The sequence below is a fragment of the Amblyraja radiata genome, chromosome 11, assembly GCF_010909765.2.
Source record: "Amblyraja radiata isolate CabotCenter1 chromosome 11, sAmbRad1.1.pri, whole genome shotgun sequence".
Lineage (NCBI taxonomy): Eukaryota > Metazoa > Chordata > Chondrichthyes > Rajiformes > Rajidae > Amblyraja > Amblyraja radiata.
The window spans coordinates 10,903,023-10,928,601 of NC_045966.1; the positions used below are offsets into that span (position 1 = coordinate 10,903,023).

Sequence of the window (25,579 nt, forward strand, 5' to 3'; positions counted from 1 at the left end):
TAGGATGTGCAGGCATCTGAGATTTGTTTATCTTGGTATCATGTTCAGCATAGACATTGTAGATCAACGATTATATTCCTGTGTTGTTCTTTTCTATGTTCTATAAAAGAAAGCAAGGCATAGAAAGAAACTAGCTAAATAAACCATCTGGTCAAGACCCAGATGATCTGAAGAGTTAAAACAGAGCAGCAGAGGTTGGGAGATGGAGGTGTGCAGGCAGGCACTATCTATCTACCTCATTGGTGACCCTCGGACTATCCTTGATCGGACTTTGCTGGCTTTACCTTGCACTAAACGTTAATCCCTCATCATGCGTCTACACGCTGTAAATGGCTCGGTTGTAATCATGTAATTATTGCCATAGAGGGAGTGCAGAGAAGGTTCACCAGACTGATTCCTGGGATGTCAGGACTGTCTTATGAAGAAAGACTGGATAGACTTGGTTTATACTCTCTAGAATTTAGGAGATTGAGAGGGGATCTTATAGAAACTTACAAAATTCTTAAGGGGTTGGACAGGCTAGATGCAGGAAGATTGCTCCCGATGTTGGGGAAGTCCAGGACAAGGGGTCACAGCTTAAGGATAAGGGGGAAATCCTTTAAAACCGAGATGAGAAGAACTTTTTTCACACAGAGAGTGGTGAATCTCTGGAACTCCCTGCCACAGAGGGTAGTCGAGGCCAGTTCATTGGCTGTATTTAAGAGGGAGTTAGATGTGGCCCTTGTGGCTAAGGGGATCAGAGGGTATGGAGAGAAGGCAGGTACGGGATACTGAGTTGGATGATCAGCCATGATCATATTGAATGGCGGTGCAGGCTCGAAGGGCCGAATGGCCTACTCCTGCACCTAATTTCTATGTTTCTATGTTTCTATGTTTTGTCTTTCTGCTGACCCGCAACAAAAGCTTTTCACTGTACCTTGGTACACCGTGACAATGAACTAAACTGAAGGGAGAACCTTGGATGAAGTGGCAAGTTGAGCAGCCTCCAGTAACCTGCATGGAAAAGACAGAGATGGAGACCACATATTAGGTACGTGCGGATACAGAGAGTCCTCATTCTAGCCATCAATACAGAACCTCACACCATTCTGAAAGTGTTCATTCACAAATGCCACAAGACAATGCTCCACTAGCGGGAGAGTCTAGGGCTAGAGGTCATAGCCTGAGAATTAAAGGATACTTTAATTCCTTTAGGAAGGAGATGAGGAGGAATTTCTTTAGTCAGAGGGTGGTGAATCTGTGGAATTCTTCGCCACAGAAGGCTGTGGAGACAAAGTCAGTGGATATATTGAAGGCAGAGATAGCTAGATTCTTGATTCGTACGGGTGACAGAGGTTATGGGGAGAAGGCAGGAGAATGGGGTTAGGAGGGAGTGATAGATCAGCCATGATTGAATGGCGGAGTAGACTTGATGGGCCGAATGGCCTAATTCTACTCCTATCACTTTAGACCTTATGAAGAAATGCATGACTTCCAGGAGCATCAATAGGGGTTGTGGGGGAAAAGGCTGAAGGTAATGTAAATACCAAAGGCCACAAATTGTCAAATGGGAACATGGCAGCTCTTGCTCAAGGTTGAGCCATGCTTTGGTGAAGAAGTAACATCTCTGTATCGCATCTCCAATGCATGTTGACATTCTTTCATCGTTACTGTGTCGATATTCTCAAACTCCCTAATAGCAATGTAGGTACACTTCCATCACAAGGACAGCAATAATTTCAGGATTAGTTTTTAGTTTACTTTTAGCTTAGAGACACAGCCCTGAAGCAGGCCCTTCGGCCCATCGAGTCCGCACCGGCCAGCGGTCCCCACACACATTAACACAAGCCTACACACACTGGGGACAATTTACACTTATACCAAGGATACAAACCCAAGCCGATTAACCTACAAACCTGTGCATCTTTGGAGCGTGGGAGGAAACCTGAGATCTCGGAGAAAACCCACGCGGTCACGGGGAGAACGTACAAACTCCGTACAGACAAATACCCACAGTTGGGATCGAACCCGGGTCTCTGGTGCTGCAAGCGCTGTAATATGCCCCTGTCCCACTTAGGAAACCTGAACGGAAACCTCTGGAGACTTTGCGCCCCACCCAAGGTGTCCGTGCGGTTCCCGGAGGTTCCCGGAGGTTTTTGTAGGTCTCCCTACCTGCTTCCACTACCTGCAACCTCCGGCAACCACCTGCAACCTCCGGGAACCGCATGGAAACCTTGGGTGGGGTGCAAAGTCTCCAGAGGTTTCCGTTCAGGTTTCCTAAGTGGGACAGGGGCATAAGGCAGCAACTCTACTGCTGTGCCACCGTGCCGAACCTTCATGAAGAAGCCAGTTTGCAGTGTCTCAAGGTAGCAATAAATTATGGGATCGTCAACAATAAAAAATCTGGATAAAAGTGAACTGCATTAAAATGACAAAGATAATGAGCTCATTATCAGTCTTGCAATCATTTGAAGTACTCAGCCAAAGATCATTTGGATTTCATTTGGTTTCCATCATGTACAGAAAACTGAACCATAAGTCTATGAAACACAGGCCAGCACTGACATGACAATTCAATTTCGGGCGGCGCTGTGGTGCAGCTGGTAGTGCTGCTGCCTCGCAGCGCCAGAGACCTGGATTCAATCCCAATCTTCAGTGCTGCCTGTGTGGAGTTTGCACGTTCTCCCTGTGACTGCATGGGTTTCCTGCGGGTGCTCCAGTTTCCTCCCACATCAAGTCAAGTCAAGTCTATTCGTCACATACACATACGAGATGTGCAGTGAAATGAAAAGTGGCAATGCTCGCGGACTTTGTGCAAAAAGACAAACAAACAAACAACCAAACAAACTATAAACAGAATGGAACAGAATCACATATTCTTTTTCATATTAAATATTGTGGGCGGAAGGAAAAAGGGAAAAAAACAGCTATTTAAAAAAAAAGCAGTAGAGTGGTTCAGTAAAGTTAGTCCCTGGTGAGATAGGAGTTTACAGTCCGAATGGCCTCTGGGAAGAAACTCCTTCTCAACCTCTCCGTTCTCACAGCATGGCAACGGAGGCGTTTGCCTGACCGTAGCAGCTGGAACAGTCCGTTGCAGGGGTGGAAGGGGTCTCCCATGATTTTATTGGCTCTGGAGTTGCACCTCCTGATGTACAGTTCCTGCAGGGTGGTGAGTGAAGTTCCCATAGTGCGTTCGGCCAAACGCACTACTCTCTGCAGAGCCTTCTTGTCCTGGGCAGAGCAATTCCCAAACCAGATTGTAATATTTCCGGACAAGATGCTGTCCACAGCCGCTGAGTAGAAGCACTGGAGGATCCTCGGAGACACTCTGAATTTCCTCAATTGCCTGAGGTGGTAAAGGCGCTGCCTTGCCTTACTCACGAGTGCTGCTGCGTGTGATGTCCATGTCATATCCTCAGAGATGTGGACTCCCAGGTATTTAAAGCAGCTCACCCTATCCACAGTATCCCCATTTATCCTCAATGGTGTGTACGTCCTCGGATGATGTGCCCTCCTAAAGTCCACGATCAGCTCCTTTATTTTTTTGATGTTCAAGTGGAGGCTGTTGTCCTGACACCAGAGTGCTAGATTAGCCACCTCCTCCAGGTAGGCCTTCTCATCATTGTCTGAGATCAGGCCCACCACCACAGTGTCATCAGCAAACTTGATTATTGAGTTGGAGCTGAACCTAGCCACACAGTCATGTGTGTACAGGGAGTACAATAGGGGGCTGAGGACGCAACCCTGGGGCGAAAGATGTTGGGGTGTGTAGGTTAATTGGCCCTTTGTAAAATAGCCCCTGGTGTATGGGGAGTTATTGAGAAAGTGGGATAGCATAGAACTAGTGTGGGCGGGTGAATGATGATAAGCGTGGACACGATGGGCCGATGGGACTGTTTCCATGCTGTATCTCTAAACTAAACTAATCTATGGTCTCGACTCCACTTTTGTTCCGGTTTTCCATTAGGTTTGACTCCCATATATTCTCGAAACCTGCCTCAGCCTTAAATATATTCGACAAATCAGTCTCTCTGAGTTTCAAAACCCAAAGGTTCATAAGCAAAGCACAAACTGCTCTGAGGAACTCAACAAGTCAGGCAAAATCTGTGGAGGGAAATGGACAGACAACTGTTTGGGTCGGGATCTTTCTTCAGAACAAAGGTTATGCACTTTACTTAAAAAATCAGACACAAAATGCTGGAGTAACTCGGCAGGTCACATCAGTGGAGGACGCGGATAGGTGACGTATTGGGTCAGGACCCTTCTTCACATTCATGTCCTCCAGAGATGCTGCCTGACCTGCTGAGTAACTTGAACCATTTGTGTCTTTTTTTTGTAAACCAGTATCTGTTGTCCCCAGCGACCACTTGATAAAAAAAAAACAGATGATTATTCGATGGAATGAAATTACTGAATAGCCATGTTCAGAGATATCACACGATCACGTGATAGGAGAAGAATTAGGCCATTCGGCCCATCAAGTCTTCTCTGTCATTCGATCATGGCTGATCCATCCCTCCCTCCTAACCCCATTCTCCTGCCTTCTCCCCACAACCTCTGACACTCAACATATCTGTGGGTATTTGTGCACACAAAGTCAACAAGTGGACACAGATGTAATTGGGAATGTGTGCGGATTGTTGGCTCTTATTGCAAACAGCATTTAGTGCAAAAAGAGGAAATCGTTCTTCAACTCCAATCCTTCTTGAGTCTGAAGAAGGGCCCTCATCCGAAATGTCATACGTCTATTTTGTTCCATGGATGCTGCCTGAGTTCATCTGGCAGTTTGCTGATCCCAGCGTCAGTGGTCTACTGTGCTTCTAAAGATTCCTGACCTGTCATAGATACATAGATACATAGAAAATAGGTGCAGGAGTAGGCCATTCGGCCCTTCGAGCCTGCACCGCCATTCAATCTGATCATGGCTGATCATCCAACTCAGTATCCCGTACCTGCCTCTCTCCATACCCCCTGATCCCTTTAGCCACAAGGGCCACATCTAACTCCCTCTTAAATATAGCCAATGAACTGGCCTCAACTACCTTCTGTGGCAGAGAGTTCCAGAGATTCACCACTCTCTGTGTGAAAAATGTTTTTCTCATCTCGGTCTTAAAGGATTTCCCCCTTATCCTTAAGCTGTGACCCCTTGTCCTGGATAGGTAGACTGAGCAGAGTCGAGGATCGAACCTGGGTCTCTGGCGTTGTGGGACAGCAACTCTACCATCTGTGCCACTGTGCCTCCCTGTCATAGAGTCATAGAGTGATACAGCGTGGAAATTGGCCCTTTGGCCCAACTTGCCCACACCGGCCAACATGTCCCATCTACCACCTGCCTGCGTTTGGCCCATATCACTAAAAGAACTGTACCTGTCTAACTGTTTCTTAAACGTTGGGATAGTCCCAGCCTCAACTATCCTCAATGGCAGCTTGTTCCATACACCCATCACCCTTTGTGTGAAAAAGTTACCCCTCAGGTACCTATTAAATCTTTCCCCCTTCACCTTAAACCTATGTCCTCAGGTCCTCGATTCACCTACTCTGGGTAAGAGACTGTGCATCTCGGCAAGAGACTAGAGAAGAAATTTCCTAAATTGCTATCCTTAGGTTTTCTGTTTTAGAGATGCAGCATTGAAACAAGCCCATCGGCCAACCAAGTCCACACATCGACCGCCCATTCACACTAGTTCTGGGTTCTCCCACTTTTCCATCTTCTTCTTCTTGCGAATGAAACACAAATAAACCAAAGGAATAGTTAGATCTCAAGCCGGGTGTTGACCTGCCAGGTTGGTGTTTCTGTTGGCGTCAATGTCTGCCAGGCCCTGAGCTCCATTTGGTGGGTGGTAGAGCGGGCATTCAGAGATGACATGGTTGGCTGTCTGTTGTTTTCCATCTTTTCCATCTATTCCCTGAATATTAAGGGCGGTTTACAGAAGCCAATTAACCTACAAACCCGCACGTCTTTGGGATATGGGAGGAAATCGGAGCACCCGGAGGAAACCCATGGAGAACATACAAACTCCACACAGACAGCACCCGAGGTCAGGATTGAACCCGGGTCTCTGGAGCTGTGAGGCACCAGCTCTACCAATTGTTCCCAGACAAGGGGAAGCATCTTCTCAGTATCTACAAAACCCTCTTAAATGTATCAGTCTGATGCTTTCACTTTCTTCCTGACTTCAGAGACTATGCGCTCGGTCAACCAAGTCTTTTTGTTTAGGCAACCTATTCATCTCAGAAATCATTCGAGTAAACCTTCCCTGTGCTGGCTGCAAAGCACGTATGTACATCCCTCCTCAAATGAGCTGATCAAAATTACACGCAGAGCTCCAGGTGTGGACTCACCAAAGAAGAAGGGTCCCCACCCGAAACATCACCCATTCCTACTCTCCAGGGATGCTGCCTGTCCCACTGAGTTACTCCAGCATTTTGTGTCTCTCTTCACCAAAGCCTTGTCTAGTTGTACAAAGAGTTCCTCTTTTTGCACTCCGTCCATTTTGCCATTAAGGCCAAAACTCTGATTACTTTCCTAATTACTTTTTTAGTTTAGTTTATTGTCACGTGTACCGAGGTACAGCGAAAAGCTTTCAGTTGCGTGCTATCCAGTCAGCGGAAAGACTATAGATGATTACAATCGAGCCGTCCACAGTGTACAGATACTTTTTGTGTACAAACACTCACATATCTTCCTGAATATAATTTATATAATGTCAATTATATAAAAAATATTATATAGTTTCATTTAATTTAATAAACATCTGCTTTTCTATTATTACTTACTGAAGTGGATATTCATATTTCTGCAAACTATCCTCCATCTGATGTATTTTTGCCCACTCAATAAACCTCTCCATATCCCTCCATAACATTTTTCTACCCTTCCTGTGACTCACTTGTATCATCAGCGTTCTTAGAATCTTCACTTAAATCATTAATATCAATTTTATTAACATGAATATAAACTATAAATAACTGATCTAACATTGGTACCTGTTCGTAGATTGCTATCCTGAAACTAACTCATTTATATTTAGTTCATTTTCGTAACTCCACAAGTAGTGAATGAGTTAGGTTAGATGTACAACTGAAATGCCATTTAACTTGGGAGTACCTGTGAGAGGAGATAAACTTGAAGCAACATGAACAAGGGTTGCAGAGAAATTCCTTATGAAGAGATGCAGTACTGAAATATTTTCAACGCCATTCACATTTTGTCTTTTTTGTTGTTGTACACCATCACCTGAAGTTCCTTGTGCACAGATGATATAGACAATAGACAATAGACAATAGGTGCAGGAGTAGGCCATTTGGCCCTACGAGCCAGCACCGCCATTCAATGCGATCATGGTTGATCATCCCCAATCAGTACCCCGTTCCTGCCTTCTCCCCATATCCCCTGACTCCGCTATTTTTAAGAGCCCTATCTAGCTCTCTCTTGAAAGCATTCAGAGAACCTACCTCCACCTCCCTCTGAGGCAGAGAATTCCACAGACTCACCACTCTCTGTGAGAAAAAGTGTTTCCTCGTCTCCGTTCTAAATGGCTTACTCCTTATTCTTAAACTGTGGCCCCTGGTTCTGGACTCCCCCAACATCGGGAACATGTTTCCTGCCTCTAGTGTGTCCAAGCCCTTAACAATCTTATATGTTTCAATGAGATTCCCTCTCATCCTTCTAAACTCCAGAGTGTACAAGCCCAGCTGTTCCATTCTCTCAGCATATGACAGTCCCGCCATCCCAGGAATTAACCTTGGACAAATAATACACTGCACTCCCTCAATAGCAAGAATGTCCTTCCTCAAATGAGGGAACCAAAACTGCACACAATACTCCAGGTGTGGACTCACTAGGGCTCTGTACAACTGCAGAAGGACCTCTTTGCTCCTATATTCGATTCCTCTTGTTATAAAGGCCATCATGCCATTCGCTTTCTTCACTGCCTGCTGTACCTGCATGCTTACTTTCATAGACTGATGTACAAGGACCCCCAGATCCCGTTGTACTTCCCCTTTTCCCAACTTGACGCCATTTAGATAGTAATCTGGTTCATGATGGTTCATCAAAAAAAAAGACACAAAGTGCTGGAGTAACTCAGCGTCTCTGGAGAGCATGAAGAAGTGACGTTTCGGGTCGGGACCCTTCTTCGGACTGATTGTAGCAGAGAGGGTGGGGTGGAGGGGAACAGAGAGGGTGGGGTGGAGGGGAACAAAGCTAGGGAAGTGATAGGTGTTTACTAGTGAGGGGGGGGGGGTTTGGATGACAGATGCGGACATTGATGAGAAGAAGACAAATGGCTATGAGATAGTTTAGTTTAGTTTAGTTTAGAGGTACAGCGCGGAAACAGGCCCTTCGAAAGTGGGGGAAATGGGTGCACCAGGTGGGGCCCAGGGGGAGTGAGGGGGGGAGTGATGGTGGAGAGAAGGGTTGGGGTGTCACGAGTTAGTTACCGAGAATTGGAGAATTCAATGTTCATACTGTTGGGCGGGTAAGCTACCCAAATGGAATATGAGGTTCTGTTTCTCCAGTTTGCATGTGATCTCACTCTGGCAATGGAGGAGGCCCGGGACAGCAAGGTCGGTATTGGAGTGGGAAGGGGAGTTAAAATGGTTAGCAACTAAGGGATCCAGTGGATTGAGCACAAGAGTTCGCTGAAGCAGCCGCCTAGTCGATGCTTGGTCTCTCCGATGTAAAGGAGGCCACATCTGGAGCAGTAGATGCGGTGAGAGGAGGTGGATGTGAACCTCTGTCTCACCGGGAGGGCTGCTGGGGTCCCTGGATATATGTGAGGGAGGAGGTTTAGTTTTAGCTCAGAGATACAGCGTGGAAACGAGCGCTTCGGGCCACTGAGGCCACGCTGACGAGTGTCCTAAGCACATTAACACTATCCGACATACACTAGGGACAATTTACAATGACACCAAGCCAGTTAACCACATTTCTGGTAGGTCTTTGGAGTGTGGGAGGAAGCCGGTGCACCCAGAGAAAACCCACGCAGCTCACGGGGAGAACGTACAAACTCCGTACAGACAGCACCCTCGGTCAGGATCGAACTCGGGTCTCTGGTGCTGTAAGGCAGCAGCTCTACTGCTGTGTCACCGTGCTGCCCCTGATGTAGAGGTATAGGGACAGGTGGTACATTACCTGCGGTTGCAGGAGTAACCACCTGGGGAGGGGGATGTTTGGGTGGGAAGGGGTGAGTGAACCATGGGGTTGTGGAGAGTGTGGTCTCTGCGGAAAGGGATGACGCGACTGGTGCTGGGATCGTGTTGAAAAAGATGAAATACGGGTGGATGATGTGTTGGATGTGAACACAGGCTGGGTAAAAGGTAAGGACCATCACTTGGAAAGCCCGTTGGGGTCCCTGGATGGATGCGAGCTTAGAGGAGGGTGGCACGGTGGCGCAGAGGTAGAGTTGCTGCCTTACAGCGCCAAAGTGTCTGTTTCTGTGCTGTATCTCTAAACCCAACTAAACTAAGAAGGTGCATGTGCAAATCTACAGTATACATCTATGGATGGAATTGCCTGTGTGACCTTGCTACTACTGATGGGGATGAAATGCTGCATTGTACATGTAGTTTGCTCTTAAGAGGAATTTATGACCCTCCATGATGAAATTATTTACTGTTAGGTAAACATTAGGTCAGGTCAGTTAATGTTTAATTTCACTTTGGTAAATTAATATTTTATATTGAAGACTGGCAGATTCCATACTGCAGTTTAGAAGTTTGCCCTTCAAATTGCAGTTGAAGTCAGGAATTGTAGTTATGTGGTAGTCTAGAGTAAAACAGCACTATATAACATTATACTCGTTTCACAATTTGGGTTTTTTCCCCTAAGTATCTCTGGAGTTTAATGCAGAAATGTATGTACTGATAAATATGTTAATATAGATGCAGGCAGAAGGAGCTGCAGATGCTGGTTAACAAAAAAAGACACAAAGTGCTGGATTAACTCAGCAGGTCAGGCAGCTTCTCTGGAGAACATGAATAGGTCGGCACGGTGGCGCAGCGGTAAAGTCGTTGCCTTAAAGCGCCACAGGATTGGGCTCAATCCTGACTACGGGTGCTAGTCTGTGCGGAGTTTGCACGTTCTCCCCCTGACCTGCGTGGGTTTTCTCCGGGATCTCCGGTTTCCTCCCACACTCCAAAAACGTACAGGTTATGTAGGTCAATTGGCTTGGTATAATTGAAATTCGTCCCTAGTGCGTGTAGGATAGTGTAAAGCGCCTGTCCCACGGGCATGCGACTCCATGCGGCAAGCGCGACCTAAAGGGCCGGTCCCACCAGCATGCGCCTGCATGCGGCAAGCGCAACCTAACGTGGTCGCTTGAGCCGTACGGCCTTGCGGGGCCGGTCACACTTCGATCGCTGGAGCCGTATGGAGTTGTGCGGAGCTAGTCCCGACATCGCGCGGGGCTCCGACAAACTGACTGTGTTCAAAAATTCCGTGCGGCAACGGACCACCGGCCCACAGCCGCCTCGTCGCCGTACGTCACGCGCGAACTTCCCGCAGACTTCGCTCGCATTTCATGTCACTCACTCGACCTCCGCGCGGCCCCCGCTTCTAGTTAGGTCGCGCTTGCCGCATGCAGGCGCATGCTGGTGGGACCGGCCCTTTAGGTCGCGCTTGCCACATGCAGGCGCATGCCCCTTGGGGACAGGCCCTTGAGTGTGCGAGGATCACTGGTCGGCACGGACTGGGTGGGCCGAAGGTCCTGTTTCCGCGCTGTATCTCTAAACTGAACTGAAGGTGGCGTTTCGCGCCGGGGGGGGGGCCTTTTTCAGACTGACTGTGGTGGAGTGAGGAAGATGGGAGGGGCACGACAATGCTTGGTAAGTGTTAGATTGACACAGGTGGCGGAGGAGAGCTTTATAGGCTGAGGGTTGGACATGGGCATCATTGAATCACTTGTGGCAATCTCTCCTCACTGTGCCTCAGAGAATACAATGTTTTATACGGCCAGAAACAATATTTGATCAACAACTTTATGAATTATTTTTATAGATGTGTAATTGAAAGTCCCTTTATGTCTAATTGTTGTTAATTAAACACTAGGTTGTTGGAAAAAACAATTAAAAGAGAACTACTGTTCACCTTGAGTGAGTCAACGAAAAGACAGCAGACATATTGATTTCACTCGTTTATGTTTCTGGAGCTATTCTACTTACCTTAAAGAAATTATCTGAACTGCAGCTCATCTTGTTCACCGTGATGAGCAAGATGATCACTCTTAACATTTCATTATATGGGAGGAAGTCACACAGTTTTACACAGGTCTGTGGAAACGATGCAGAGGACATTTAGCAAAATGATGCCTGGATTAGGTGGGGAATTAGCTGCAGGGAGAGGTTGGACAGACTGGGATAGTTTTCTCTGGAATGCCAGAAGTTATGGAAAGGCCTGATAGAGGTATATAAAAATTATGTGAGGCATAGATATTGTTGATAGTCACTGTAGATCCTTTTCCCCCCCCAAGATGGTAAATTCAAAGATTATTAAGGGTTTGGACACGCTAGAGGCAGGAAACATGTTCCCGATGTTGGGGGAGTCCAGAACTAGGGGCCACTGTTTAAGAATAAGGGGTAAAGCCATTTAGAACGGAGATGAGGAAACACTTTTTCACACAGAGAGTTGTGAGTCTGTGGAATTCTCTGCCTCAGAGGGCAGTGGAGGCCGGTTCTCTGGATACTTTCAAGAGAGAGCTAGATAGGGCTCTTAGAGATAGCGGAGTCAGGGGATATGAGGAGAAGGCAGGAACGGGGTACTGATTGTGGATGATCAGCCATGATCCCATTGAATGGCGGTGCTGGCTCTAAGGGCCGAATGGCCTACTCCTGCACCTATTGTCTATTGTCAAATACTAGATGGCATAGCTTTAGGGTGAGAGGGGCAAAGTTTAAAAGAGAAGTGTGGGGCAAGTGTTTTACACAGAGGGTGGTCAGAGATACAGTGTGGAAACAGGCCCTTCGGCCCAACTTGCCCATGCCGACCAACGTCCCATCTACACTAGTCCCACCTGCCTGCGTTTGGCCCAAATCCAGCCAAACCTGTCCTATCCATGCACCTGTCTACATGTTTCTTAAATGTTGCGATAGTCCCTGCCTCAATTACCTCCTCCGGCAGCTCGTTCCATACACCCAACGCCCTTTGTGTGTAAAGGCAACCCCTCAGGCTCCTATTAAATCTTCCCTCCCCTCCCTCACCTCAAACCCATGTCCTCTGGTTCTCGATTCCCCTATTCTGGGTAAGAGAATTCTGTGTGTCTACCTGATCTATTCTTGTCATGATTTTGTAATTCATCTTATGGTTTTGTATGAATGGTGGTGAGTGCCTGGAAAGCACTGCCCCTGTGGTGGAGGCAAATGTGATAGTGGCCTTTGAGAGACCTTTGAGGCGGGCATAGATATATAAGGAATGGAGGAATATGGGTTATGGGCAGGCAGATAAGAGATGTTGCTGGCATCATGTTCGGCACAGACATTGTGGGCCGAAGGGCCCGTTACGTGCAGTACTGTTCGATGTTCTATATGGTTGATGTTATATATCTATGGCTAGATTATAAATAAAATTATTTATTTATGAGTATAGAAGTTGGGTGGTCATGTTGCGGTTATTTAAGACGTTGGTGAGGCAGCATTTAAAGTATTGCGTTCAGTTCTGGGCACCATGTTATAGGAAAGATGTTGTCAAGTTTGGACTCTATTCTCTGGAGCGCAGGAGGATGAGGGGTGATCTCGTAGAGGTGTATGAAATCCTAAGTGGAATAGATTGGGTAGGCACACAGAGTCCAGAGTAGGGGAATCAAGAACCAGAGGGCATAGGTTTAAGGTGAAGGGGAAAATAATTTATAGGAATCTGAAGGGTAATTTTTTCACACAAAGGATGGTGGGTGTATGGAACGAGCCGCCGGAGAAGGTAGTTAAGGCAGGGACTATCCCAACATTTATGAAGCAATTAGACAGATATATGGATAGAACCGGTTTAGACCAGTTGCTGAACACTTTAGCTCCCCTTCCCATTCCCAATCTGACCTTTCTGTTCTGGGCCTCCTCCATTGTCAGAGTGAGGCCCAGCACAAATTGGAGGAACAGCACCTCATACAGTATTTCACTTGGGCAGCTTACACCCCAGCGGTATGAACATTGACTTCTCTAACTTCAAGTAACCCTTGCTTTCCCTCTCTCTCCATCCTTTCCCTTCACAGTTCTGACTGTCCCCCAGATTACATTGTACCTCTCCTCACTAACATGTTACTTGAGCTTCATCCCTTTTGACCTCTTATACTTCCTTATCTCTGTAACTCCCTCTCCCCTGACGCTCAGTCAGAAGAAGGGTCTTGACCCAAAACATCACCCATTCCTTCTCTCCAGAGATGCCGCCTGTCCCGCTGAGTTACTCCTGCATTTTGTGACTATCTTCGGTGTAAACCAGCATCTGCAGTTCCTTCCTAAACAGTTTTAGAGGGATATGGGGCAAACGCAGGCAGGCGGGACTAGTGTAGGTCAGTGTGGGCAAGTTGGGCTGAAGTTCCACACTCTCTGAATGTATCATTTCTAATACAGATCTTAAATGAAATTAACTAACCTAATATGATTCAACAGTTATATTGCAACTGTTGGAAATGCACTGTTAGAACTTTTAGGAGATCCTTCATGTAACCACCTGTTCAGCCTGAATAATATGTGCACATGAATTGAGATGCATAAATATTTCAAATTGAGGTGGTAAATGAAGTTTGAAAGGGACTTTTCACAAGTACTTGGATCAACCTAGACTTTGGAGATACATTATTTAAAGAGCATTGTGCTATCTTTTTCCAGGCCATTGTCCCTGTTAAAAGCAAAGTCCTTGAACGCTTTAAACACATTGAAGAACAGTTTCGTTCCATGCTCTTGAAGGAAACAGACGGCAGCAGCACCCCCTTTCCATTTCAAACAGGTTTACAATCTGAAGGCCCTCAAGAACGATTTTTACAATCTTTGATCTCCATGTCCAATCAACATCATTGCGCAACTTTTCTGCGCTCAGGCAAGACCGGCTCGTGTCTTTTCACGCCATTTAAACAAGGAAGAATAAATATGCCTGAAACTTTTCGGAACTTGTTGAGTTTAGATTATGAATTGCAGGAACTTAATGGGTTTCTCCCACTCAATATGTAATGATGCTTCTTCCATTTAGGTTAGCCTGCACTTTAATTTCCCCAGTCTCGTTCATCTCGCCGAATAGTAACACCACTTCTCTCTAGATCAATGTCGCCCAAATGATATTAATTCTTAAATTCAATAATTAGATCCTCCCCCAAACACGGAAAGAGTGGGTGGTGGTGGTGGTGGTGGGGGGAGAATTGCCCTCAGTGCAAAAGTTGTTGGTAACTTATTATCGCTTGAAACTACACCCTGGCGATCGATTAATATACAAACTGGAACAATCTTTATTTCCCTATCTGCTAATCGCACCCTTGCCGTCAGTATCTTGCGTTTGGGGTGTGTGTGTGTGTGAGGGGGGGGAGGGGGGTAGATATGAGATCACAATCCGCCAGCCTTCAAAGTAAGGTGTCTCCTTTGCAAACGCCACTGGACATTTTAAATAAATAATTTATTTCTTTAAATAAAAAAAACCTGGCAGGCAGTGGCTGGGGAAGGTAACTGACAAGCGCTGTAAGATAGATGCACAACTGCGAAATTAACAAAAAAATGCCAATTAAATGAGTCGCGCGTCTAAAGCGCCCAGTGCACGCAGTCTCTCCCGTGCTTTGCAATAATATTTAAGTAAAAGACGCCAGTTTTTGACGCAGGGAGATCTTGTCTCTTTCAAGAGGCAATTTTAAGTACGTCATTAATATGGCGCCAAAAGATTTTGAAGTATGAGCTATTTTGTTGCTAGGTCCCGTAGTGTCCGCCTGTGCCAACAGAAATCGCCTTGTTTTTTCTGGAGGGACATTTGCCCAAAGTGAGTCTCCCTCTTGCGATCTGCCCGCCCGGGCTACTGGTTCATTTTTCCTGCTCCAAAAAATTTAACACTCCCAAACCGGGAGAAGGGGGGGAAATCGGACGGCAACAGCAACAACAACAACAAAAAAAGACAAGGAGGGAAGATTTTCTTCTTTTCAACAAAAAAAAAGATGCAGTTTGCACACACACACACGAGAAAATGAAGGATCGGTGCGAGAGGATAAGAAACGGAACAGGACTGCATTAAAGTGATCTGGAAGGTGGGATGAGAGAGTGAGTAAGTGAAGGGGGAAAGGAACTGCAAAGTGTGTGTGTGTGTGTGAGAGAGAGAGAGAGAGAGAGTGTGTGAGAGAGAGAGAGGAGGGAGGGAGGAGGAAGGGAAAGGAATAGAGAGAAAGACGGAGAGAGAGAGAGAGAGAGAGAGAGAGAGAGAGAGAGAGAGAGAGAGGGCCCATTGCATAGCATTGGCAGCCATATCAGCACTGTGTAACTGCATGTTTTTTTTTTACAGAGAGAGAGGGGGGAAGAGAGAGAGATTTAAATGTATTAACGTGCATTGGATCGATGCGCGTTCCCACATGAGCCGCGTTTAACATACATCAGCACCATCGCATTTCTGTTACAGCAGCATCATCTCCGACCATCGAGGAGAGTCACCGCAAAAAAAAAAAACAAGCGGCTAGATCCGAAGCTAACAAGCAAGCAAAACAAAAAAAAAATGCATGGTAATTATTACTGATCGTTTCTAACTAGGGGGCAGAGTAACAGTTTTGGGTGGAATTACACCCTCGCCCCTACCCGTGCAGAAACCCTTCTTTTACTTTTCCTGATCAGAAGTGCAGGGCACAACTTTTTCCCCCCTATTGCAGATATTATATAGGTTGTCTATAGCAATTACTGCAGCCCAGCACTCCAAATATATGCACCCCTCGCTTTGAACGGGATGGGAGGGGAGGGGTGGTGGGGGGGAGAGGATGCTGTTTTTGAATGTCTGTATACTCATCGGGTAGATAGTGTTGTTGGTGTGGACGGTTAGTGATGTGTGTGAGTCTCTTTTTTATTTTTCTGCCACAAAAAAATATATATTTACTTGTTTTGATTTGCATGGTCTGTGTTTGGGGCAGCTGTTTGCAAGGTAGGAGTTAATTTGCTGTAAAGAAAAACGTTTAATAGATTGTGTGTGTGTGTGTGCGTGTGCGTGTGTAGGTTTTTGCTGGTGCTTGCAAGCGGCTGCGCTGACTCTAGGGGGAGTGGCTGTTGTTTATCCCAAATCCGCTGCGCTCAGGTTCACTGGGGGAGGCGTGGTTCCGTAGGCTCATTCCCTGCTTAAAGCAGCGCGGCTCAGGAGGGGAGGGAGAAGGGGAGAGAGAAGGGGAGAGAGAAGGGGAGAGAGAAGGGGAGAATAGAGGATGAGAGGAGATGATAGAGGAGAGGAGATGGGAGGGAGAGGGGAGAGGAGATGGGAGAGGAAATGGTAGGGAGAGGGGAGTTGAGGAATAAAAGTTCCTAACGGAGGTATAACTTTTTCCAGCTCAAATTATCCAGACGAACTCTTTCTCCTGTTCCCTCCCCACCCCCCCAAAAAAAACGACACCCCAAATACTTCTGCGACCAAGTCTAGTCGTGGACCACAACTTTATGACATTTGCACACGTGTTCTGCTATGATAATACCGTGTGGCAATCACTTGACCAGTGAAAGGCCACAGATTGAGACAGGCAGGCAGAGGGAGGGAGGAGGGCTGTTTGACCTGCAGTAAACCCTTCCTGCGCTTGCAAGTTTTCAATGGTGCTTTTAATGTGTCACATGTACCGAGGTACGGTGGCATTTAAAAAAAAACTTTTGTGATTTCATTCAACTAATTTGCACACAATAAACTGAAACAATGCAGCTCCAAATTAAATGCAATGCAAGTTGACAATAACCGCATCGTTTACTGCCTCACAGCGCCAGAGACCCGGGTTTGATCCTGACTACGGGTGCTGTCTGTACAGAGTTTGTACGTTCTCCCCGTGACCGGGTGGGCTTTCTCCGGGTGCTCCGGTTTCCTCCCACACTCCAAAGACGTACAGGTTTGTGGGTTAATTGGCTTTGGTAAAAATTGTAGGTTGTCCCTTGTGTGTGGGATAGTGCTAGTATGCTGGTTAGTGTGGACTCGATGGGCTGAAGGGCCTGTTTCCCCCACTATATCTCTAAACTAAACTAAACTTGTAAATGTCATCTATCCATATCTTGAAGAGATGCCGCCTGACCCACTGAGTTACTCCAGCACTTTGCTTTTTATTTGTCCACTCCCACCTGCAGTTCCTTGTGTTTAAGCGATTCTACTATTCACTTTCAAAACCAATTTGTGTTCTAGGGGAAGATTCTGTTCTTGGACAGGGACATATCCTATTATAAAGCATAGATTTGGGGAAAGAAAGCTGGGTTGGCACAACTGGTGGAGCTGCTGTCTCACGCAGCACCAGAGATCCGGGTTCAATCCTGGCCTCGGGTGCTGTCTGAGTGGAGTTTTCACGTTCTTCCCGTGATCACGTGGGTTTCCTACGGAAACTCCGGTCTCCTCCCCAATCCCAAAGATGTGCGGATTTGTGGGTTAATTGGCCTCTGTGTAAAATTGCCTCTAGTGTGTCGGGAGTGGATTTTCTTCTTCTAGATGCGGGAAGATTGTTCCCGATGTTGGGGAAGTCCAGGACAAGGGGTCAGAGTTTAAGGATAAAGAGGAAATCCTTTAGGACCGAGATGAGAAAACATTTTTCACACAGAGAGTGGTGAATCTCTGGAACTCCCTGCCACAGAAGGTAGTTGAGGCCAGCTCATTGGCTATATTTAAGAGGGAGTTAGATGTGGCCCTTGTGGCTAAAGGGATCAGGGGGTATGGAGAGAGGGCAGGTACAGGATACTGAGTTGGATGATCAGCCATGATCATATTGAATGTCGGTGCAGGCTCGAAGGGCCGAATGGCCTACTCCTGCACCTATTTTCCATGTTTCTATGTTACTTGCTAATGGCGTGCACAGCCTAAAGTTGTAGGACAACTTGTTCTATTTGATCTTATTTGATTGTGTACGCCGGGTTGATTGCATTTGTCGAAACAGGGCGGACCACGTGAAGGTTGCAATCTCCCACCCCGTAGGGAGTGGATGAGAAAGTGGGATAACCTAGAATGAATGTGAACGGGCGATTGATGGACGGGGTGGAATCGATGGGCCGAAGGGCCTGTTTACATGGTGTATCTTCGATACAAGTCGACCCTCACAACCTGTACTTTGTAATGAGAAATGAATGCATTTAACAATATTTTAATCGCAGGTGTAAATAGAGATGTAGCACTTGTGGGTAGAATTGTACAGAAAGGAACTGCAGATGCTGGTTTACACCGAAGATGCTGGAGTAACTCTGCGGGGCAAGCAGCATCTCTGGAGAGAAGGAATGGGTGACGTTTCAAGTCGAGAACCTTTTTGATGTTTTATCTTATGGTTAGAAAAAATTATATTGTCTGCCCATGCAGATTGCCTGTGTCTGAGTGAAAGAACGGGAAAGGTTTGCGAAGAAATGCAATTGAGCTGTTATTCTATGTTGACACGGTTAATGTTCTGGAGTTGGTAAATTAGAAAGTTTATTTTTCTTGTGAACAGTGCATGCAAATGCAGGGTATGCAACAGTGCAACTGCAGTGGTTAAGTTTGGTTCTTTGAGCATCTCTTGGCTTTCAACCACTTTGCATACCGGTGTTCTTGTGGTTTGTGCACTGTGACCCTCCCCTGATTTGTTGCTTAGTTGAAGAATAAAAACTTTTTTTTAAAGTTGTGGGTACAAGCAAGCTTGCGCTAAAAGAAGAGGAACTCTAGAGGTCACTATTATGTTTGAATTTGTTGCTAGCAAGATGAACAATGAGTAGTCTATGATAAATGTGAAAGGCTAGAGGGTCTGGTATTGGTACTGTATTTGTCACCTGTAGTTCAGCGCATGAACTGACATTTCTTCTTGTATACAAGTTTCACGATACATGAGCATTTAGATATGAAATAGGTATCTCAGATACAGTATGGAGAGAAGGCAGGTACAGGATACTGAGTTGGATGATCAGCCATGATCATATTGATGCAGGCTCGAAGGGCCGAATGGCCTACTCCTGCACCTATTTTCTATGTTTCTAAGTACAAGTGTATAACAATAGTTTTTATGAAGGAACTGCAGATGCTGGAAAATCGAAGGTACACAAAAATGCTGGAGAAACTCAGCGGGTGCAGCAACATCTATTTCCTTCGCTCCATAGATGCTGCCGCACCCGCTGAGTTTCTCCAGCAATTTTGTCTACCTTATAACAATAGTTCACTGAGACAGTATACAGAGTCGCCAGTTTGCTGCCATATCCAAGACCCGGTTGTAAGCGGAGGGTTTATTGACCTGACCGTGATGGTCCGTTGTCCTGGCGTCGTTGTAGGGATGGTCTGGCCAAGGGTAGCCGTGGTGCTCCACGCGCTCGGCCTCTTAGAGCGGCGCCCGGTCCAGCCGAGCCCCAGGGTCGCCAGTGGCCCACTCCCCTGTCGAGGCCGAGCACCCCCTCCCGCAGCCGGTCCGCTCACCGGCTCTCCAGGCGAGTTCCCATGGGCCCTCGATCGGTGGCGGGTGGTCCACCGCCGCAAGGGGGGTGCGAGTCGTGCCTATCGGACGAGCACCCGGTCTCCGGAGGGCGAGGGGGCACGGCCTTTATGGTGAGAGAGACTAGGTTTAAAGAGGATGCTCACAGCCAGGCATATGCCACGTTTGCCTTCGTTGATTGGGGCATTTGAGTATCAGTCAGGTATTGCTGCTTCATCAGCCACGTTTGCAGTATTAGAGGCACAGAGCGTGGAAACAGACCCTTCGGCCCAAATTGCCCCATCTATACTAGTCCCACCTGCCTGCGTTTGGCCCATACCCCTCCAAACCTGTCCTATCCATGTACCTATCCAGATGGTCTTTAAAAGTTGTGATAGTCCCTGTCTCAACTGCCTATTCCAGCAGCTCGCTCCGTACACCCACCACCCTTTTTGTGTAAAAATAAGTTGCCCCTCAGCTTCCTATAACATCTTTCCTCCCTCACCCTAAATCTATGTCTGCTGGTTATTGATTTGCCCTACTCTAGGTTAAAAAAAACCCTCTGCGTTCACCCTATTTACTCCTCTCTTGATCTAATACATGATCACCCCTCATCCTCCTGCGCTCCAAGGAACAAAATCCTAGCTTACTCAACCTCTCCCTGCAGCTAAGGCCCTCGAGTCCATGCAACATCCTCATAAACCTTCTCTGCGCCCATTCCAGCTTCCTGCACAATTCTGGTCGCCCTAACACAACACAGGCTTTGGAGAGGGTGCAGCGGAGGTTCACCAGAATGCTGCCCGGATTAGAGGGGCTAGTTATCTTTTTTAACACCGAGGGTGGTGAGTGCCTGGAATATGCTACCAGGAATAGTCGAGGCAGAAACGATAGTGGACAAAGCTGCACTTAGATAGGTACATGGATATGCAGGGAATTTGGGGGCCCTCATTGAAACATTGAATGGCGGTGCTGGCTCGAGGGGCCGAATGGCCTACTCCTGCACCTATTGTCTATTGTCAATTGTCATATGGAATAGTGAAAGGCTTGGATAGATAGAATGGATGTGGAGAGGATGTTTCCACAGGTGGGGGGGGGGAGTCTAGGACTAGAGGTCGGAGCCTCAGAATAAAAGGAGGTTCTTTTAGAAAGGAGATGAGGAGAAATTTCTTTAGTCAGTGGGTGGTGAATCTGTTCCACAGAAGGCGGTGGAGGCCATTTCAGTGGATATTTTTATGGCAGAGATAGATAGATTCTTGATTAGTACTGGTGTCAGAGGTTATGGGGAGAAGGCAGGAGAATGGGTTTCGGAAGGAGAGATAGATCAGCCATGATTGAATGGCGGAGTAGACTTGATGGGCCAAATGGCCTAATTCTACTCGTGTTCCTTATGACCTTATGTATGGAGGGACATAGATCATCTGCAAGCAAAGATTAGTGTACCTTGACATCATGTTTGGCACAGGCACTGTGGGATGAAGAGCCTGTTCCTGTGTTGATCTTTTCTATGCTTTAATTGTCTACAATGCCCTTTATCGACCGTGTATTTCTCTAGGAGCCAAATGGATGAAAGTGCATTTCTTTGAAGAGCTTTTTGGTGTTGTTGAACTGGGTGGTTTTTTTTTTTTGGACAAATGGTGTGAAGATAGTGTATCGTGCATTGTGTAGGAGTGTTCACATGCCCTGCAAAGATATATCATCTTGATACTCTTTCTCAGTTTGACACTGAATTCATCTAGCTTTTGGTAGATTATATTGGTAAATGTATATCGTCTGGGACTAAATGTGAAGTATGTCACATCATACAGAGGTGTATTAGATAGCAAAAGGATTTGAGTATAAGAGCAGGGAGGTTCTACTGCAGTTGTACAGGGTCTTGGTGAGATCACACCTGGAGTATTGCGTACAGTTTTGGTCTCCTAATCTGAGGAAAGACATTCTTGCCATAGAGGGAGTACAGAGAAGGTTCACCAGACGGATGTCAGGACTTTCATATGAAGAAAGACTGGATAGACTCGGCTTGTACACGCTAGAATTTAGAAGATTGAGGGGGGAACTTCTAGAAACGTACAAAATTCTTAAGGGGTTGGACAGGCTAGATGCAGGAAGATTATTCCCGATGTTGGGGAAGTCCAGAACTAGGGGTCACAGTTTAAGGATAAGAGGGAAGTCTTTTAGGACCGAGATGAGAAAATCATTTTTTATACAGAGAGTGGTGAATCTGTGGAATTCTCTGCCACAGAAGGTAGTTGAGGCCAGTTCATTGGCTATATTTAAGAGGGAGTTAGATGTGGCCCTTGTGGCTAAAGGGATCAAGGGATATGGAGAGATGGCAGGGATGGGATACCGAGTTGGATGATCAGCCATGATTATATTGAATGGCGGTGCAGGCTCGAAGGGCCGAATGGCCTACTCCTGCACCTATTTTCTATGTTTCTATCAAGAGAGGACTAAATAGGGTAAATGCAAGAGAGTTTTTTTTATCCAGTGTAGGGGAAATCAAGAACCAGCAGACATAGATTTAGTGTGAGGGGGAGGGAAAGATGTGATCGGAAGCTGAGGGGCAACTTATTTCTACACAAAAAGGGTGGTGGGTGTATGGAACGAGCTGCTGGAATAGTCCCTGTCTCAACTACCTATCACAACTTTTAAAGACCATCTGGATAGGCACATGGATAGGACAGGTTTGGAGGGATAGATAGGGAAGACAATCAGATTTTTTCTCCCAGACTGGAGGGCATCGCTTTAAGGTGAGAGGGGCAAGGTTTAATGGCAATGTGTTGGGGAAGAGAGTGGTGGGTGTGTGGAAAATGCTGCCAGGGGTGGTGGAGGTGGAGGTAGATCCAATTGAGGCATTGAAGAGTCATTTAGATAAGTACATGGATATGCTACATCGAGTGTGGCACTGACATTGTGGGCCGAAGGTTCCACGTTCATTACTCCAGCTACATTCAGGAAAATTGGGTCAACCTGCGGGCTCACCTGTGTTCTCAGCGGAGCGACTGCAGGTTGCCACTGAAATGGTTATATTGTTGCAAAACCACTTCTGAATGTTGAGCCAAGTGGCGTACAAACCACAGGCCTGTCTTCTGTCATCAATAGCGGATCTTCAGACTCTGGACATGACTGTAGTCAGTTCTCACCTCTTCGAAACACAACCTCATTCCCCAATCCTATTTTTTTTTTTTCCCTCTGCCTCTTCCTCTTTTTCCCACCCAGTCACCATTGGACTTGAGCAAAGTTCTACCCTCCTGGGTTGCTTTTGCTTACTTTCTGTTCGTGGGCTAAAGACATAAGAGTCATATGGCACGGAAACAGGCCCTTCGGCTTAAGTCGCCCACGCCGACCAAGGTGCCCCGTCTAAGCTATAGAATTATGAAAGGACTGGACAAGCTAGATGCAGGAAACATGTTCCCAATGTTGGGGGAAGTCCAGAACCAGGGGATACAGGTCTAAGAATAAAGGGAAGGGTATTTAAAAGTGAGATGTGAAAATAACTTTTTCACCCAGAGAGTTGTGAATTTGTGGAATTCTCTGCCACAGAAGGCAGCGGAGGCCAAATCACTGGATGCATTTAATAGAGAGTTAGATAGAGCTCTAGGGGCTAGCAGAATCAAGAGGGTATGGGGAGAAGGCAGGCACGGGTTACTGATTGTGGATGATCACAATGAATGGCGGTGCAGGCTCGAAGGGCCGAATGGCCTCCTCCTGCACCTATTTATGTTTCTAAAGCTAGTCCCATTTGCCTGCGTTTTGTCCATATCCCTCTCAACCTTCCACATACATGTCAAGTGCCTTGGACTTGGACACGCTAGAGGCAGGAAACATGTTCCCAATGTTGGGGGAGTCCAGAACCAGGGGCCACAGTTTAAGAATAAGGGGTAAGCCCGTTAGAACGGAGACAAGGAAACACTTTTTCTCACAGAGAGTTGTGAGTGTGTGGAATTCTCTGCCTCAGAGGGCGGTGGAGGCAGGTTCTCTGTATATTTTCAAGAGAGAGCTAGATAGGGCTCTTACAAATAGCGGAGTCAGGGGATATGGGGAGAAGGCAGGATACTGATTGGGAATGATCAGCCATGATCACATTGAATGGCGGAGCTGGCTCAAAGGGCCAAATGGTCTACTCCTGCACCTATTGTCTATTGCCTCCTGTAGGAAGGAACTTGTCGAAGTGCCTTGTCACCTGCACAACCAGTAAAGACTAGGAGCAGGAAAATATAACCAAGACCACTCGCACAAGTAAAAATACCACAATGAGTGGTGCAAAAACAAATGTTTTAATACATTGTGACGTAAATAAATAGATGGTAGATAAAAATGTTGGAGAAACTCAGCGAGTGAGGCAGCACCTATGGAGCGAAGGAATAGGTGACGTTTCGGGTCCAGACCCTTCTTCAGACCCTTTCTTCTCAAGAAATGGATTGCTAGCAAATTTTGATTGGCTTGAGTCAATTACTTCTTAATCAGGGGATACACAGAATTCTACCAAATGAGCCTATAGGTGAAACTATTCTAAGACTAGCCGCTAAAGCAGATTCACTGCAGTGCATTGGATTTGAATGAAAGGCAGCAACTCTACCGCTGCACTACTGTGCCCTAACCTCTACTGCCTTGCCACCACTTGTAGAATCATTGAACACACACTGGGAGGCACGGTGGTGCAGCGGTAGAGTTGCTGCCTATCTTCCCCCTCTCCCCCTCCCCCTCTCTCTCAGATATGGGCCAAGCATGGGCAAATGGGACTACCTTTGATGAGGCATCTTGGTTGGTATAGAAACATAGAAAATAGGTGCAGGAGTAGGCCATTCGGCCCTTCGAGCCTGCACCGCCATTCAATATGATCATGGCTGATCATCCAACTCAGTATTCTGTACCTGCCTTCTCTCCATACGCCCTGATCCCTTTAGCCACAAGGGCCACATCTAACTCCCTCTTAAATATAGCCAATGAACTGGCCTCAACTACCTTCTGTGGCAGAGAATTCCAGCGATTCATCACTCTCTGTGTGAAAAATGTTTTCCTCATCTCGGTCCTAATAGATTTCCCCCTTATCCTTAAACTGTGACCCCTAGTTCTGGACTTCCCCAACATCGGGAACAATCTTCCTGCATCTAGCCTGTTCAACCCCTTAAGAATTTTGTAAGTTTCTATAAGATCCCCCCTCAATCTTCTAAATTCTAGCGAGGAGAAGCCGAGTCTATCCAGTCTTTCTTCATATGAAAGTCCCGCCATCCCAGGAATCAGTCTGGTGAACCTTCTCTGTACTCCCTCTATGGCAAGAATGTCTTTCCTCAGATTAGGAGACCAAAACTGTACGCAATACTCCAGGTGTGGTCTCACCAAGACCCTGTACAACTGCAGTAGAACCTCCCTGCTCCTATACTCAAACCCTTTTGCTATGAATGCTAACATACCATTCGCTTTCGTCACTGCCTGCTGCACCTGCATGCCTACTTTTAATGACTGGTGTACCATGACACCCAGGTCTCGTTGCATCTCCCCTTTTCCTTATCGGCCACCGATGGATTCAGTCCATCTCATCAATGGATGAGATGGACTGAAAGGCCTGTTTCTGTGCTGTCTGACTATAAATGTCAGTGATGTATCTGAAGTGCAACCTCTTGGCTAAACGGCCTAACATAAAATGCTAGCATTGTGCCAGAAAGTATATTTTGAGTGCATTTTTGGAATTGGGTTAACATAGGTTTTTCTGTAAACATAGTTTCAATCTTCTTTGTTTACTTTTGCCAACATAGATGCAAATAATGAGAGGGGTTGCATAATATGTTTACTAATTATAATTCTCCTGCCAACAATTTCCTGAGCTTAATAAGACTCATTAAAGGATGCTGACACAACAGTCTCGGAGTAAGAACAACCTGGAACTTGGATGAATCACAAGGAACTACAAAATACCACCAGAGCGTAATTGATTCCCAACCACAATGTAATTCCTCCCCCCCTCCCCCCCTCCCCACCAAACTACAAGAGCAAAAAATGGTTGACAAATTGAGTTACAGTATTAAGGTCTTCTTACAAGTTTTATTGATCAAAATGTCTGTGATTTTGACGAA

At 46.4% G+C, this 25,579-nt stretch overlaps 1 protein-coding gene across 3 annotated transcripts in view; it reads left to right on the plus strand.

Annotated features, from left to right (window-relative positions):
• The first annotated feature begins 15,021 nt into the window (after positions 1-15,021).
• The window catches only part of jade2 (jade family PHD finger 2), a 146,290-nt gene continuing 135,732 nt past the window's right edge, over positions 15,022-25,579 (plus strand). Inside the window, exons 1-2 of one of the 3 annotated variants that reach the window (XM_033029311.1) lie at positions 15,022-15,185; positions 15,437-15,650. The gene's annotated coding sequence lies outside the window, so the exon portion shown is untranslated. Of the gene's footprint in view, positions 15,186-15,363; positions 15,651-25,579 lie in introns of those variants that run through there. The other 2 variants (XM_033029312.1, XM_033029310.1) reach the window with 2 other exon arrangements.